This window comes from Schistocerca serialis, chromosome 9 (genome assembly GCF_023864345.2).
Source record: "Schistocerca serialis cubense isolate TAMUIC-IGC-003099 chromosome 9, iqSchSeri2.2, whole genome shotgun sequence".
NCBI classification, from domain to species: Eukaryota; Metazoa; Arthropoda; class Insecta; order Orthoptera; family Acrididae; genus Schistocerca; species Schistocerca serialis.
The window spans coordinates 200,887,218-200,901,034 of NC_064646.1; positions in this window are offsets into that span (position 1 = coordinate 200,887,218).

The following is a 13,817-nucleotide window of genomic DNA, read 5'->3' on the forward strand; positions in this document are numbered from 1 at the left end:
CGTTGGGTGGCACGGGATACATGCGGACGTGCATTGTCCTGTTGGAACAGCAAGTTCCCTTGCCGGTCTAGGAATGGTAGAACGATGGGTTCGATGACGGTTTGGATGTACCGTGCACTATTCAGTGTCCCCTCGACGATCACCAGTGGTGTACGGCCAGTGTAGGAGATCGCTCCCCACACCATGATGCCGGGTGTTGCCCCTGTGTGCCTCGGTCGTATGCAGTCCTGATTGTGGCGCTCACCTGCACGGCGCCAAACACGCATACGACCATCATTGGCACCAAGGCAGAAGCGACTCTCATCGCTGAAGACGACACGTCTCCATTCGTCCCTCCATTCACGCCTGTCGCGACACCACTGGAGGCGGGCTGCACGATGTTGGGGCGTGAGCGGAAGACGGCCTAACGGTGTGCGGGATCGTAGCCCAGCTTCATGGAGACGGTTGCGAATGGTCCTCGCCGATACCCCAGGAGCAACAGTGTCCCTAATTTGCTGGGAAGTGGCGGTGCGGTCCCCTACGGCACTGCGTAGGATCCTACGGTCTTGGCGTGCATCCGTGCGTCGCTGCGGTCTGGTCCCAGGTCGACGGGCACGTGCACCTTCCGCCGACCACTGGCGACAACATCGATGTACTGTGGAGACCTCACGCCCCACGTGTTGAGCAATTCGGCGGTACGTCCACCCGGCCTCCCGCATGCCCACTATACGCCCTTGCTCAAAGTCCGTCAACTGCACATACGGTTCACGTCCACGCTGTCGCGGCATGCTACCAGCGTTAAAGACTGCGATGGAGCTCCGTATGCCACGGCAAACTGGCTGACACTGACGTTGGCGGTGCACAAATGCTGCGCAGCTAGCGCCATTCGACGGCCAACACCGCGGTTCCTGGTGTGTCCGCTGTGCCGTGCGTGTGATCATTGCTTGTACAGCCCTCTCGCAGTGTCCGGAGCAAGTATGGTGGGTCTGACACACCGGTGTCAATGTGTTCTTTTTTCCATTTCCAGGAGTGTATATGGATGACATTGATGGGTGGCTGAGCAGCCAAATCTCATTTTTTTCCCTTTTTTTTCCCTTTAAGCTGTTGAAGCTGAGGTCCTTCCTATTGTTACGACATTGTGAGAAGGGAAACGTCATGTTTCAGGAGTGAACCTCAGTCCGCTAATGCATAGTTTGAGCCCTGTGGAGCGTCCGAATTAGAAAACGATGACGTCAGTGTGTTTCCAGATTACTCTTTTTCTGCCTTATAAGCCATGCAACCGACAAGATGTCGTTGGAAAATGGATTTATGGACAGTACCTAAGAGAATCTCTGAGTATGGACTACGTCATGTACTTGTTCTTCGTGTATTCATTATTGGATACATCCGTTGCGTACTAATGCAGTAACCTTCGTGAGAGAATTACGAGCTGTAACTTCACACAAGTAATGAAATGATATATTTTCTTCTGCATACAGCGGATAAAATGTCGTGCGGTTGTATTTCAAAGATTTCCTTACAGAAATGCGCCACATCACTCGACGTTTGAAAGTCTATGAGAGAGCGGAGAAAGTTACCAGAAGATGCCGTACCTTTGGCCAAGAGTTCTTCTAGAACTATATAGCAGAATGACTTCCTTGTGCTTGTTACACTTTTCTGTATATACCACTGTATTGTGTGGTACTGACTGAAATTCTTCCAAAGAAGAAACGTATATAACAAAAGATATAAATGTACGGGATATCAAATTTAAAATTAACGTTATTGCTACCACAGAACCATTTAAATTAGGGATTTTCCATTCGAATAAAACTCTATATTCAATTATTAATTAATCAATACCTAAAATAAAAGTAATAGTTCTATAAAAAATATAGAAAAAACTTAATGAACAAAAAGAAAACAAGTACGCGGCCTACTGTGTGTGTGAGAGACCTTCGCTTTTACTGTATCATCTGCTCTGCGTACCTATCTCGTGAAAGGTTTCATAATGAGGTACAAACTGTCTACCCTCAGAACCAAACCTGTGAGAGGATCGCACATTTCTAATAAGAACCTCAACCCAGTACTCCATAAATGGCATTTCATCCTAAAGGGTAGGGGGTGGTCTGCGGGCAAGCCTAACAGCCAAGCCTGCATCAGATATTTAAATTAGTAGTCGTGGAGGGCTACCAATGACGAGTACATTTCGCACCTTAGTGGCCTACGGGATGCAGCGTTCTCGGAATTCCGTACAATAGTTTCAAACAAACAACATTAGTAGTTTTATTTCCAGAAAAGCAAATTGACAATAATTAACTGTTACTACATCAAATGTCACGAGTGAGAGGTGACATGTAATCAGCACAGTTCTTGTTACACTTACATCAAGTCCAAGGAACCAATTTTTACAGATCTGACAGCGGAGCACTAATCACGTTGCAGACTCGGGCCGATTTTGTGCGGCTGACGCTACATGAGCTGAGTTTATATGCAGCTGTTGCAGGTGGGGCGCTATTCGCGGCACGGTCCGATTCCGCGCACCATTGGCTCCGATTCTTCACTGCCTTCTCTGGTCTTTCGTTTCGCCTCTTCGTTCCGGCGTTTGTGTTTAATAACGATCCTTACCCGATCCACCGTTTCCGACTATTGTGTCCGTCTGTCGAGATGTCACAGTGAGATCGCATTTCACTCAAAACTGGGTAGAGGAAATCCACGTAATCTCTTCATTATAAACCCTCCTATAATTTATGACCAGGTCACTCTGCCGTTTCTAACGCAACAAAGTAGACAAGGTTGACTTATCTCTACCCATCCTGAGATGTTCTTCCTATTGTAATGGATGAGACGTCAGTAACGATTTACTGGAGACTGAGGATGCAAAACGAGTGAATTCCAGCTAATTTTGATTCAGATACACACGCTACGTATATGCCTCAATTGGTTTGAAGGAAAGGTACTTGTTTCATGGCCATCACGGTCACAAGATCTTACATCCCTGGGCGATTATTTTTGGAATACTGTGTGGTTTTTACTACCCATGAACATCAGAAGGGGATCATATCGAAAGGATCCACCCTGCAACTGAAATATTCTTCATGTAAAAAAAATTTGAATGGCCAGAAGAGATACAGAAAACGAATTGAAACTTTGCGGATTGGGAGGTTATTTGATGTTATTTCAGTGACTACAGCATAGCCAAATTCATATAAACCGTGACACTAGGAGCTGACTTATCACTATGCTGTAACACCCGTTCTGGGAGAGATGCGTTAAGTGATTCGGCTGGGAAGCTGTTGTACCGTTACCTGGCGCAAGCTGCCCCTCGAAAGTAGTAAGTCGTTCTTTATATCCTAGATACCGGCACTGGGACGGAGTTGATGTCCTAGATGGTCCCACACAATTTCTGTCAGGGACAGATACGGAGATCTTGTTAACGAAATGGGAACCTCAACATCACGCAGACAGTGTCATGTGTGGGCGCACATTGTTCTATTGAAAAGTGGCAGCTCGTTAAGCACCTCGGTAATGTCGCATGTGAGGTAACGCACTGGAACGCCCTGCTAAACCAGCAGGACAGGACACAGAATAAATTGTGGAAAGGGGCCAAAATAAGGGGATGTCAGTTACACTCGAACATACAACTTCATTATTCAATCAAACATTACAAGAGCCCAAAAAAAATTTAAACAGAAGGCTTACAAGTTGGGACTTAAATTACCGGCTGAAAGCCACTTTAATTTCAAAACGGCTGAAGACCAATAACTTAAAACGCAAACATAATCAGAAATTTAAAAGGGAAGCCTTATCTTAAAACAGTTCTTTAGTTAGGCTGAAGTAAACAAGTTAAAACTCCAAAACATCAATTTTTTTAAAAAATAGCAAAGTCCTTACCTGAAACAGTTCTTTAATTTATGCTGAAGGCCTTAGAAACAAGCCAGCCGCGGTGGCCTCGCGGTTCTAGGCACTGACCGAGCGTGGTGGCGCAGTGGTTAGCACACTGGACTCGCATTCGGGAGGACGACGGTTCAATCCCGTCTCCGGCCATCCTGATTTAGGTTTTCCGTGATTTCCCTAAATCGCTTCAGGCAAATGCCGGGATGGTTCCTTTGAATGGGCACGGCCGATTTCCTTCCCCATCCTTCCCTCACCCGAGCTTGCGCTCCGTCTCTAATGACCTCGTTGTCGACGGGACGTTAAACACTAAGCTCCTCCTCCTCTAGGCACTGCAGTCCGGAACCGCGGGACTGCTACGGTCGCAGGTTCGAATCCGGCCTCGGGCATGGATGTGTGTGATGTTCTTAGGTTAGTTAGGGGACTGATGACCTAAGATGTTAAGTCCCATAGTGCTCAGAGCCCTTTGAGCCTTAGGAACAAGCAACTCACACTCAAACCTGCTGAAGGCCGAGGACTTCAAAATTCAAAAAAAATTTTAAATGGCAAAGGACTTACGTGAAGCTGTAGTTTATGGTTCAAATGGCTCTGAGCACTATGGGACTTAACGTCTGTGGTCATCAGTCCCCTAGAACTTACAACTACTTAAACCTAACTAACCTAAGGACATCACACACATCCATGCCCGAGGCAGGATTCGAACCTGCGACCGTAGCAGTCGCGCGGTTCCGGACTGAGCGCCTAGAACCGCTAGACCACCGCGGCCGGCAGCTGTGATTTAAACTAGGCTGAAGGCCTTAAGAGTGAAACAACTCTAATTTAAAACACAAAACCGCCTAGAAGCCATACAAGTACCAACAACACGAACGAATTAAAAAAAGAAATACGGCAGTCCACACAAGGGCGCCCAGATGTTCGAGGGTCTGCCTGTAATTCAAACACTAACGCTCGCTTAGGTGAGACAGGCAGTCAGGGCAACCATTCACGATCCGACGACAACCCAACCGACCGACAGTCAGCGGACCCACCGACTAGATAACTTTGACTTCACCCGACCAGGGCACAACAGGGAGTTCAGCGGAACAACGTAGAAGATATTGGCGCCCATAATCAATCATACACGGAGTTGTCGAACTACACACCGTGCTGGACAGTGACAACACGATGATTAAACTACACTGCCTGGAATTCACGTCAACGCCGAGGGCAGGTGACCGGAACGTTAACGGCCACGAGGCAGAAGATTCCGCTGGTGCACTTCAGTTCAAATAACTAAATGCAGTTAAACTCCACCGGAGAGTGGCTAGAATTTTCCAACTTGAAAACCACGTCGTTGCTCGCGGGAATATCCCAACAGCCGACAACGAACTCCACAGTGTGAACAGTCTTGACTTGCCGGCAGGTTAAATCAAAACTCAACTTTCGTGTCCAGGGTCGGTGAGCCACGGACCTCGTAGCAATGGGAGCAGCGCCACACTCTCCGACACCGCGTAGAGACCGCCAGCTGCCCCGGCCAAACTGCGCCCCGCCGAGAATTCCTCACTGCTCCAAGCCAACCGACCGACTCCCCAGAGCCAGTACGCCGACAAAATTTAAAATAACTTGTCAGTCACAATCACACAAACTACACACAGTTTCACGAACACTTGCACGTTAACGGCAGTGACTGTACAATAACATGGACGAATCACGAGTCGGCACACACAGCCAACCCATAAGCGATCGCCGGCCAAATACACGTCATCCGGCAAGACGACCGACTGACTATCAACAAAAGTCGTCCCCACTTCAATCATGTGTGTTGGTAACCGTCGGGCCAGTCATGACGGGACGGAACTCACTGCAGCCGCGCCCCACTGAACTTGTGCCGCGTACCAACTCCAACACTGCCAGGTCCGAACAATCTGCTGGCACGTTCCAACTGACTGGCAGAGCCGAACTAACCCACAACACACTACAACCGGGAAGTAACAGCAGTCGGTAAAGATAATACGCCAGGGCTCATATCGATAAACGCCGTTGTTGCCGCTGACGGACCGGCAAGTCGGCAACTCAGTGAAACCTGTAACTGAAATTAACGCAGCGAGGTGGTAGCACAGTAAAAACAGGATGCCAAATGAGATATGGCATGAACACGAGCCACGCACGGCTCACACATGACGACGGAGGATGTCCGTGAATTACTGCTCTGCCGCCAGAGTTCCTACAGTCACTACCAGCCATGATCTACAGTCACATCCGATGGCTGCCAACACTACGATACCAGGTGTGTCCCTCCAAAACATTGGACGAATGGAACGTCTCCCCAGAAATCCACATACTCGCTAACGACGGTCATGCCGGATAGTGCAGAACCACGATTCATTGACGAACACAAAGCGATGCTAATCGTCAGCAGTCCATGCTCCTACGTCATGGCACCACTCCCAATACGGCCGTTAGCATTGCGGCGCACGGCTCCAGTGGCGAAAGCCCATTATGGTGGTCAGACGTGTCGACTGGAATCCTGACACTGAGTATAACTGCTCTCACGTCTCCATGCATCCCGACAATGCATCACAGTCGTATCTGAGTGCCTCACAAAGCTGGATATTTAATGATTCGACCCGCCGCCTATTGGGGACCCACAATGGAGCCTCTTTCAAACGCTGTTCGCTGCTGACAATGCTGCCTCATACGACTACGCTACCTGAGTAATAATCTAGCCATTGCGTATTACATTGAAACAAGAAAGAGTATTCCTAGTTGTGCTTATAAAGCAAAGGGCACTTAATCAATAGTAGTTGTAAGAAGTTGGGTTCGTAAATGAAAGTCGATATCACAATACCAAATATTTATTCAGATTCAAAACTAGCATGGAATCTTACTGCAATGAGACTCCTGAACAAGAAAGACGGAGAACGATCGAAGTTCGTTACATGGATTTCGATATGTCAGCAAGACCAAACGACAGTGTATAGAAGGGGAGGCAATACACAGATTGGCTAAACAGGAGTAAGCTTTGGCGTTTAATGGAAACGAAAATGTGGGATTCTAGTTAGTATCTATACTGAATAGATGATTGCTACTTCTCAAGTGTGTACTGTGTGTGTATATGGGGAAGGGGGGGGGGGGGGCTGCATCGTCTTCGAAGAATGTAAGGCATTATGACCCATCAACCACAGAAAAAGCAGAGCAGGCCCAGAGAGCCATCAAAGAATGCCAACTGTTTTAGCGTAACCACAAGATGCGGAACGCAGAGCAGAGAAGGCGGTGGGGAAACGTCGGCCAATGTGCACGGAACTGGAGCGCGCCTCGCGAGAAGCGACATCTGGAAGAAGTGAATATAGATGTCGCTCCTGCTAGCCTCGGGTGCGCAGATCGGCCGCTCGGATCGCGGACTTCAGTTATCAGAGACGTATGTCAACTTGCCTGAACAGCTCACATGTCAAAGACTCTAACTTATATTGCAAGTCGCCCCTCGTTTGCGACTACTGATTGCAAAGCTCCAAACTTAAGTATTGTCATTTGCTTTCTGGAAATAAAACTACAAATGTTATTTGTTAGAATCTTTGTATAGCATTCGAAGAACACTGCATCCCATAGGCACCGTATTTGCAACGAGTGGGCAAGACCCCACACCAACTACGTTGGGGCAAGGTTTTCTACTGCACTACCCACTAAATATGGGATGTCGTGGAATCTGTTTGCTTATGTGACAGCCATTCTGCCACCACAAAATAGTCTGCACTGCCCATTTGAAGAAATAAATATAACTGAACTGACACAAAGTGGGGAAATTACGTTACAAGGTCATGGGCACCCTGGAACATTCTGCGTCATACTGTACCAGTGGATGGAGACTAGCAGCAATCAACCCAGGCAATCAGTGCCCTATGGGTAGACTCCAGTTAACCCTGCAACACAAATGTTGCTTATGGAGTGATGTCGTGTTTGTTAAGCATTGGCCGCTGAGGATCTGCTCAAACGCGGATGACCGGCAAGTGTTGCGATGACCTGGGGAGAGGTCCCACTCCTCAAATGTTTTGGAGACGCACAGCGGTGTTACGAAAGACAGTTATCGCTGAAACACAGTTTTCCGTTAGATTGTCTTTTTTTCCATTGTAAGTTTAACCGGATTATTAAAACCGCTCACACTTTCCTGAAATAATCGACTTTCAGTTTTCTATTCCTATTATTTCCTGTAGTAAACATAGCAATCGAACAAAGATTGAAAAATTGAAACTCTCTCAGCTTCAAGACAACAAGAATCAAAATATTCAATTAAATAGGCAAACGGAAGAAAACTTATTCGCTACATTATTCACCGTTTTTTTCGAAAAGTTGTAAGTGGTTGATTACTAAAAAAATCACCAGTGTTCTCCCATTGATTCAAATTTTTTGAAACTTTGTTCAAAAATCTTGTACCCGCGGGTCTTACCACTATTTCGACGTTACGAATAGTCAGTGATAAAGGGCGAAAACTGAGGTTGCTGAACTCCATTTTTCGTGTTAATTTGTCCGTTCAAAGGCTAAAACCAGATAAAGGTATGGTGTGTAGACACAGGCCACAGATCAGCTGCCTTCTGTTTTTAATTTAAACCATGAATAAGCTATTAAATTTCAAGTTTTCACCGTATATTATGTTGAAGATTCGCTGTGGCTCCTCTCGTTTTCGAACTTTTAAACGAAATGGACCATTGAACTTCATTGATACCGCACTTCCTAAAATCCTTTAAGACGTGGGATGCTGCTATTCCGTAATACAGCTGACGTCAGTCGGTGACAGAGAGATACGGCCATATAGACCAGATGGGACAAGTGCAGAACACTGCACGTTCAGGCGTACTATCTAATGGGCCACGGCAGATGGCAACAGACACATTATTGCCCCAGCTATGCTGTACCAACTCTTGCGCCATGTGTTTGTTGCTCGTTTCTGTTGTCATTCTTACTGGAATAGCACTGGTAGATTTTCCGCATTTTCTATAATAACGCAGTATTTGAAAGCAGTGCAACTTATGGAATAAATTTACTCGTTCTTTAAAAAAGTTTATTCAAAAACAAAAATTTTGGCATTATGATTTGGATCATCAAAATTTCTTTTTACCTGGTTAATAGTAGAACAGAAGAATACCTGTTATAACCGAGACCAAACAAATACCGTAAAAACTAAAATACACTACCGACCATTAAAATTGTTACACCAAGAAGAAATGCGGATGATAAACGGGTATTCATTGGACCAATATATTATACTAGAACTGACATTTGATTACATTTCCATGCAATTTGGGTGCATAGAACCTGAGAAATCTGTACCCAGAACAACCACCTCTAGCAGTAATAACGGTCTTGATACGCCTGTGCATTGAGTCAAACAGAGCTTGGATGGCGTGTACAGGTACAGCTGCACATGCAGCTTCAATACGATACCACAGTTCATCAAGAGTAGTGACTGGCGTATTGTGACGGGCCAGTTGCTCGGCCAACATTGACGAGACGTTTACAATTGGTGAGAGATCTGGAGAATGTGCTGGCCAGGGCAGCAGTCGAACATTTTCTGTATCCAGAAATGCCCGTACAGGACCTGCAACATGAGGTCGTGCATTATCCTGCTGAAATGTAGGGTTTCGCAGGGATCGAATAAAGGGTAGAGCCACGGGTGGTAACACATCTGAAATGTAACGTCCACTGTTCAAAGTGCCGTCAATGCGAACAAGAGGTGACCGAGACGTGAAACCAATGGTACCCCATACCATCACGCCGGGTGATACGCCAGTATGGCAATGACGAATACATGCTTCCAACGTGCGTACACCGCGATGTCGCCAAACACGGATCCGACTATCATAATGCTGTAAACAGAACCTTGATTCATCCGAAAAAATGACGTTTTGCCATTCGTGCACCCAGGTTCGTCGTTGAGTACACCATTGCAGGCGCTCCTGTCTGTGATGCAGCGTCAAGGGTAACCGCAGCCATGGTCTCCGAGCTGATAGTCCATGCTGCTGCAAACGTCGTCGAACTGTTCGTGCAGATGGTTGTTGTCTTACAAACTTCCCCATCTGTTGACTCAAGGATCGAGACGTGGCTGCACGATCCGTTACGGCCATGCGGATAAGATGGCTGTCATCTCGACTGCTAGTGATACGAGGCCGTTGGCACCCAGCATGGCATTCCGTATTACACTCCTGAAACCACCGATTCCATATTCTGCTAACAGTCATTGGATCTCGACCAACGCGAGCAGCAAAGTCGGGATACGGTAAACCGCAATCGCAATGGGCTATTATCCGACCTTTCTCAAAGTCAGAAACGTGATGGTACGCATTACTCCTCCTTACACGAGGCATCACAAAAACGTTTCACCAGGCAACGCCGGTCAACTGCTGTTTGTGTATGAGAAATCGGTTGGTAACTTTCCTAATGTCAGCACGTTGTAGGTGTCGCCACCGGCGCCAACGTTGTGTGAATGCTCTGAAAAGCTGATCATTTGCATATGACAGCATCTTGTTCCTGTCGGCTAAATTTCGAGTCTGTAGCACGTCACCTTCATTGTGTAACAATTTTAATGGCCAGTAGTTTACCAGTATCGGCATTAACTAGGCAGTTTTTCCCATCCCTATGCAGTGTTACTCCTAACTAAACGGCATGACAGAAATCGGGTACGACTTCATATAAATACTGGTATTAATTGAGGGAACTCAGATGGTACCATGGTACGTCACGGAGATTCTGCTTCATCTCCTGGGGCCTGTCATGCGACAGTACGTGGCGTCATGTTTCAACTAAACAATGCTCGCCCACACATGTCGCGTGTGGCTATGAACCTGCTGCACGATGTTGAGGTACTCTGTTACCTGAAAGATCGCCACAGTCGTCCTTGGTAGTACATGAGTGAGATCTGCTTGGACATCACCTCGAACCGATTGCCAGCAGCCAGGGTATCAAAAAACAATGGTTCAAATGGCTCTGAGCACTATGGGACTTAACATCTATGGTCATCAGTCCCCTAGAACTTAGAACTACTTAAACCTAACTAACCTAAGGACAGCACACAACACCCAGCCATCACGAGGCAGAGAAAATCCCTGACCCCGCCGGGAATCGAACCCGGGAACCCGTGCGTGGGAAGCGAGAACGCTACCGCACGACCACGAGATGCGGGCAGCCAGGGTATCAGCAACAATAGTTACTGTCCAGCTTCCCTGAGGAGAGGACACTGAGGGTTTAGGACATACTTTCTTATTAGTATACGCATCCACGCCAGAGGGGACGCAATGTCAGATCACAGTCTAACACAGTGACAGTGGCAGAAGGGCATTCCTGGTCAAGAGATGTCTACTAGTAACAAACATACACCTCAATTTGAGGAAGACATTTCTGAGAATGAACGTTAGGAACCCAGCATTGTATGGTAGTGAAACATGGACTGTGGGAAACCTAGAAAAGAAGAAAACCAAAACATCTGAGATGAGGTGTTACATAAGAATGTTGAAAATTAGGTGGACTGATAAAGTAAGGAATGAGGAGATTCGTTGGAGAATGGGCGAGGAAAGGACAGGATATTAGGACGTCTGTTAAGCCATCAGGGAATAACTTCAATGATAGTGGAGATTGGAACACCGAAGCAAATAAATTAAGACGTAGGTTGCGAGTGCTAGTTCGAGATGAAGAGTTTGGCACAGGAGGGGAATTGGTGGCGGGCCGCATCATACCAGACGGAAGACTGATGACTAAAAAAGTAATCAATCGCGTCCGAAGGAATAGACACGCGAGATCCGCAGCTGCAACACGTGTTATGTAAATTAAAGGTGGATGGGGAGAAAGAAAAGGAAAGGGAAGGAACGATTGATGTCAGCTGCATCAGGGCTTTGTGCAGAATCAGTGGCGACGAGTGAAAATACGTGCTGACATCAATAGTTCTCTACATTTCCTTTTTCTTTCCTTTTATACCTCCCACCCCCACCTTCAATTTCCTGAACATTTTTGTTTAGTTATTTTCCTACTCACCCTGGGATTTAAGGAATGGTAGATTACATCACAATGTATTTACGATACCTCTGAAGAATACAGTTTACCTATGATAACAAAAACTGGCTAGGAAACAGCAGAGGACATGGTCTTTTGCAGAAAGACGTCGTATACCTAGTCAGTGACATGAAGCTTTCGTTATTTCACACACAGTCACATCAGTGAATACTGAGAGCAGGAAACGTTTATGGAATGCAAATACCCGTGTTATTTGGCGTACCAAATAAGCCACCCCAACTGGAGTTCAAGGGATAACCACACATACATGATGATAAAATGTAAAATCTATACAGCTTTCACCATCACAGAAGAAAGCAATTCCACAATTATTGCAGTATCTGAGCCCAAAAACGGCAAGAATCTTCAATATATTCGCTTTTGAAGCTAAAATAATTACTTTAAAAAAACCATTTGTGTTCTAGAAAGTCGAGTGAAGTGAAATAAAGTGCAAAAATATTCGTGTATTAGATAGTCGAGAGAAGTGTAAGAAATTGCTGATCATTTACAGCCCATACAAAATAGTTAAGTTTCGAAAACAGTGCATATTGTAATAAGAACAGACAATAAAAAAAGTGTATGCTTCTCACTCATGAACTAAGTGCTCATATTTTCTTGCTTTGAGCGGAAGAAGCTGCAGTTATAAAAATATTCGAAAGTACTCGTTTTCGTCATTAACAAGTTGTAGCTTATGTCACTGAATCAGTGAGATTCGGATAGTCTTACATTCATTTCACAATCATTCATGTTTTCTCGATCATTTGCTAATATATGGAATGCAAATATAAAAACTACATAGGTAATTAAGTAGAGCAACAGACATTAATCTCATGTCTGACTTTCTCCCCCCGCTAGGGGCGCTACTGTCGTTTTAGCTGTCAGATGGTAACCGTTTTCACAGCAGTCAGTGTTGTGACTGTATATATTAGACTGTGGTAGTATTGATAAGTGGGCTTGTAATGCCCCAGTTCTCCGCAAATTTGATTCGATGTTGGAATCCACTATAATAACGTTACATTCCTACCAGCCCGCAAAGTTTCATTTCGTTTCATCCTCTCCTAGTGGGTGTCTCACTTTTTTTTCGTCAGCCCATGTGAAACACCCTCCATACCCCATTACATTCATTCGTTACAGTGCGAGTGGTATTTGTGACGCTCCACGCTCCTTTTTTCAAATCACAGCTCATCTGTGACCTACCGTTCAAGTTTCAGGTAATTCCCTGCAATAAAAGTGAAAAAACACAAGCTATCCTCAAACCCGTGGTCTAGGGCGGGGTGACGTCATTGATTAGTAATCAAAGCGTCCTCGCTCCCAGGTTCTAAACACGTCCCCGCATAAATGTTGATTAATAATTACCATTCACGGCCGAAGATTTCCGGCATAAGAAGTCATCTTCATTCTTCCAAGGGCCTTGTCAAAGAGGGTGGAGGAGTGGGCAGAGGTTCAGGGCAGTCTCTTGTCCTTGAGGGGGGAAACTGACCCTAAAGGCGGAAGAATCGGCAATGATTAACGGCATGAGGATGAAGAACGCAATGAAACCAACTGCATTAAACACTAACATGTATTCACACGACATATGGCCTGTAACTGAAAAATTGTCACGATCGTCTCTCCATTGGTATGTTATTCCTGAATAGTCCCTCATTCGGATCTCCGGGAGGGGCTGACCATGAGAAAAAGATTGAATAACCAGCGAAAGGATAATGTTCTACGAGTCGGGTCACGGAATGTCAGAATCTTGAATGAAAGTAGGGAAGCTAGAAAATCTGAAAAGGCAACTGGAAAGGCTCAATCTAGCTACAGTGTGGGTCAGTGAGGTGAAATGGAAAGGAAGACAAGGATCTCTGGTCAGATGACTATAGGATAACATCAACAGCAGCAGAAAATGGTACAACGGGAGTAGGATTCGTTATGAATAGGAAGGTATGGCAAAGAGTGTGTCACTGTAAACA